The sequence below is a fragment of the Pyrus communis genome, chromosome 16 (assembly GCF_041283825.1).
Source record: "Pyrus communis isolate YQ-2024b chromosome 16, ASM4128382v1, whole genome shotgun sequence".
Taxonomy (NCBI): domain Eukaryota; kingdom Viridiplantae; phylum Streptophyta; class Magnoliopsida; order Rosales; family Rosaceae; genus Pyrus; species Pyrus communis.
The window spans coordinates 9773287-9778123 of NC_142580.1; the positions used below are offsets into that span (position 1 = coordinate 9773287).

At 37.8% G+C, this 4837-nt stretch overlaps 2 pseudogenes across 1 annotated transcript; both read right to left on the reverse strand.

Annotated features, from left to right (window-relative positions):
* Positions 1–238: 238 nt before the first annotated feature.
* On the reverse strand, positions 239–743 carry LOC148689938 (major allergen Pru av 1 pseudogene; annotated as a pseudogene).
* Positions 744–3073: 2330 nt separating this feature from the next.
* On the reverse strand, positions 3074–3866 carry LOC137731253 (major strawberry allergen Fra a 1-3 pseudogene; annotated as a pseudogene). The gene has a single exon (XR_015957930.1). The product of XR_015957930.1 is annotated as a major strawberry allergen Fra a 1-3 pseudogene (transcript).
* Positions 3867–4837: the final 971 nt, after the last annotated feature.

Here is a 4837-nt window from a genome sequence, read left to right on the forward strand (position 1 = left end):
AAGGTGCATAAAAAAAAAGCGAACATATTATCAAACCCCCGTGATTTTCTTTTTATTCATTTGTAAATGTAAGGAAATACAATATTCACTCTTCATTCAAAATCTCGAATTACAAGCCAAAATAGTATTCCAGAAGTTAAAAATAAAGAAACGAAAACCACACAATTCATTAATGCTAAATAGGACACAAAGTTTTGATCAACACTACATAAAATCATTCAAAGAGGCAGAAGAAAATTTAGTTGTAGGCATCCTGATGCTCCAAGAGGTAGTTCTCAACCAACTTCAAGAGGTGGGAAGCTTTCTCTTTGCCAGCCTTGAGATGCTCTTCCTTGATTTCAACATCACCTTTGGTGTGGTAGTTGCAGGTGCGCTTGATGATTGAACAGTTGCTGGCTGGAAGCCACCAACATAGTCTCATAAGAGATCTTCTCAACTGTCTCAGAGATAACATCTCCCTCAATCATACTATACTTATACACAAAATTCTCCTTGTCAATCACATCAATTCTTTTTTTCACGTAGCCGTATGTGCTACTTTCACCGAAACTAATCTTCATAACAGTTCCAGCTCCGCCATCTCCTTCAAGGATCTAAACGCTCTTCACTGCCTGTGGTGCAAGCTTGGCGGTGAGTTCGTCACCATCAAGAGCAATCACATTGAACAACCTAGGGGGGATGGCGGAGGTGAACTCAGATTCGTATGTGAAAACACCCATGATTCTGCGAAGTGTTTGGAAAGTGAAAAAATTTGATGAAAAGGAAGATGATGTAATGGAAGATTTTGAGCTGTGAAGAAGTGAGGGAAGAGCTATGTATTTTTAGAGTGAGGCTGAGGGTTGATCAAAAGGTTTATTTATGCTAGTTCCTGCTTGGTTCTATTCATTGGCGTGGGAACCATTAATTTATGTACATGTAATTTTGTATTTTTGTCAAGGGGAAGGGAGGGGCCATCTGGATATTGAATAAAAAAATCCGCCGCTTACCACAAGGTCGACAAACCTCAATTATTGTTCATAACAACTGTTTGTCCGATGAGCAATCAATGTTTGACAGAGCATTTCCACTATAAGACCATCTCCAATTGTGACCTAAAACCTAAAAATATTTAGCCCAGAAAATTTAGATTTTAGCCCAGAAACAACTTTTCTGCTCCAACCCTTCTGGCCTAAAATTTTAGCCTGAGATTATCAAAGAATGAATTAAGGCTAATTTTTTTTTAAATTAACTTTAAAAAAAATTATGTAGACTATCCTAAATTAATTATATGAACACTTTAACCTAAAAATATTTAAATTACAATAAATTTTGAAAAATCACTAAATCACTAAATCAATACATGAAAATATTTAAATATTTTTTTAACTTATTTTAGCCGTTGGATTTTAATTTGGACCGTTAGATCTTTTTTTTTACCGTTATATTTGACTATATTTGATCTAAGTCGTTGGATTCAATAAATATATAAATATAAAACTAAAAAAAAAAATATTTGAATGTGGACCGTTGGATTGACCAACGGTCCAATTACCACCACCACCCGATGAAGAAAAGTAGCCGTTGGCTACAGACAAAACTTGACAAACCGGGGGACACACCCACGTGGGTGGGGTCCACCTCGGTTGAATGCAGGTTGAAGGCCTTGCGTGTTGCGCGTGGAGCAAGTGACAGAGGGCAATTGGGCTTCACAGCCCAGGTTTCAGTCACAGAAGCTAGGGTCCACTCCAATTTGTGGCCTAAACTTGGGCTGGTATTTGACCTTCATTTGGGTTTTAGGTTTTAGGTTAATTTGAGGTCATGGGTTGGAGTGAATTTTGGAGGGTAAAAAAGGGGGAATTATAGGTTTTAGCCTATTGTTGGAGTTGGTCTAAGCAACTCAATTCCCCTATGTGAACAGTAACTGCTTTAGTGAACAGTAACTGCTCAAGTGCATATGCACTTATAAACTGAATAGTTCATGCTATTGATATTAAAATATTTTTTTTATTTACGGATAATAATAAAAAAATTGGTTGAAAGTATTTGAAAATATTAAAATATAGGATAAAGCGAAAGAACATGGTTATAAAATAAAAAAATAAAAAAAAGAAAAAGAAAAAAGAACATGGTTATGTATTTATATAATTTTTTTTAAAATTTTTTTAATGAATTTTTAATAATTTAAGTTGTGGCTGACGTCATGATGACATCAGCCTTATGTTACATAAGCTAGCCACTGGACCAGTGGATTATCGCCTGATGGAAGAGTCGGGCTCCCCTGGATCCCTGGATTGGGCTCGAGGGTTTTTGAGGGGGAATGAATGGATTAGATTGCCTACTCGCAAGGGGATTTGGTCCCGCTGGAGCTGCTCGCAGGTGGCCCACGTTGAAATGCAAGTCAAGTCCCCACTAACTAATTGAACTGTAAAATTTATTGGAGCTGCTCGTAGGTGGCCCGCGGGTCAGAGTGACCAACGCGGAATCACTGATCCAATCCACTCTGAGCAATCCCCAGTGGCTTAACTTCGACCTTTCAGGCCTGAGCCACCTCCACTCTGAGTATCGACTTTGATCGCGGAACGGAGATGACCCATTGCTCTGGGTTTAACGTTGGAGGTTCCGCCTGATCAACCACTCCGCCTCCGGTTAAAATTTTCAAAGGAGACTCTGACCCCGCTGGTCACATCACGTTATAGATAGCACTCTAAACAGCGTCTCCGCAGCTTCGGCCTAGGCTGGTAACTTCGACCAACAAGCCTCTCCCCACAGCCGGTACAGATTCGAAATAAATTACTTATAATGAGCATGTCATTTTTTTTTTTTGAACATGGGCATGTCATTTAGAAAAATGATTCCGTATTTAGGATATGCATGCTTAAATTGGGCCCTAATTAGATGTTAAATACCTTGGATTTGTTAAATGGTCACCTCTTATTTGAAGTGGTGCCAAAGACGAATCCTTAAGGAGGCATCTTCGATGCCTAAGAGGGTCGGCTCTCAAGACTTACAGCTGCCACCCTTCCTGAATTTCAACATGGCCACACTTACGGAGACCAACTCATCAAACCTATTGTTAAAAAGAAACATTCAAATATATTATCAAATCCATGATTTTCCTTTTATTCATTGATAAATGTAAAGAAATACAATATTCAGTCTTCAATCAAAGCTCCAATTACAAGCCAGAACAGTGTTTTAGAAGTGAAAAAAAAGAAAGAAAGAAAATGAAGACCACACAGACAATTCATTAATTGATACCAAAGAGGACACAAAGTTTTTTTTTTATCAATACTTAGAAAATCATTGTAGGGGCAGAAGAATTTAGTTGTAGGCATCCTGGTGCTCCAAGAGGTAGTTCTCAATCAACTTGAAGAGGTGTGAGGCCTTCTCTTTGCCAGCCTTGACATGCTCTTCCTTAATCTCAACATCACCTTTGGTATGGTAGTGACTGGTGCTCTTGATAACGGAACCGCTGCCGGAAGCCACCAACTTAGTCTCATAAGAGATTTTCTCAATTGTCTCAGAGATTGCATCTCCCTCAATGACACTGTACTGGTACACAAAGTTTTCCTTGTCAACCCCATCGATTCTGTGCTTCACATAGTTGTATGTGCTACCTTCACCGAAGTTGATCTTCTTAATGGTTCCAACTCCCCCATCTCCTTCAAGGATCTCAGTGCTCTTTACTGCTTGTGGTGCAATTTTGGGGATGAGGTTATCAGCATCAAGAACAAAGGCATTGTACAACCTAGCAGGGGGGATGACGGAAGTGAACTCGAATTCGTACGTGAAAACACCCATGATTCTGCGAAGTGTTTGGAAAGTGAGAAAAAGAAATTGATGAGAAGGAAGATGGTGTAACGGGAGATTGTTGTGAAGAAGTGAGGGAGGAGGTATGGAATTTATAGGGTGAGGCTGAAGGTTGATCAAACGATGGGCAATTAATTTTGACCAATTGCAGCTAGCCCATCTTGAAATGCAAGTCAAGGCCACCTAACTTGAACTTCTGGAAGTGCATACTATTTGTAATTAAGGTAGTATTCTTGTAAATGTGTAGTGTTTCTTTCTTGTGTGTCTAGCTGTAGAATAAAATTCAACGATTTGCAACCAGTTTTTCTTCTTTTCACTGTCATTCCTTTATGCAACGCATGTAATTATTTTTGAAGAGTTAATCTTGCAGGATTCTTTTCTAGTATTAAAAGTAATATACATGAACAACTAATTACATGCGTGTGAAAGCTTACAATGCTAAAACTACTATCATTTGAAGGTAAAAAGATAATCAAGTGGGCCTCGTTTGGTAAAAAGGATTGGATTGGAATGGATAAACCATTACTTTTCAAGATATGGTAAAGGAAAAAAGAAAAATTTTGTGGCAAATATAGAGGTAGGAGATGAATTACTTAAGAAGAAAATTTATCCATTGCAATTCTTTGCCAAAATGGTATGATTAGAATGGAGAAGTTTTGTGTATCAATAGTCTCTTCTAATCCCTTCCAATTAAAAATCAATACCTTCAATATAACTTGAAGTTAGAGGCTATCTATTCCATTGTAACATTTTTGGGAGAACCTCACCAAGGACTAAGAACACAGATCCTACAATTTCGTAAAAAATTAGTGACATGTCATTGGCATTCCAAAAATCTCATTATGCACTTCTCATAAATGTATTTTTCTTTCTAAATCCCCTCTTGGGCCTTGGTTGAGCTTTGTGCCTTTGAGAATTTATGGAAGAGATTTCTCTTCGGAGAAGGTCCTACTATAAGAAAAAAAATTCTATTGTGCAAAAAGGTATTTAGACAATTTTTTAAATTAATTATTAAACCCACATCAGCATATAACAAATTTTTTTACAG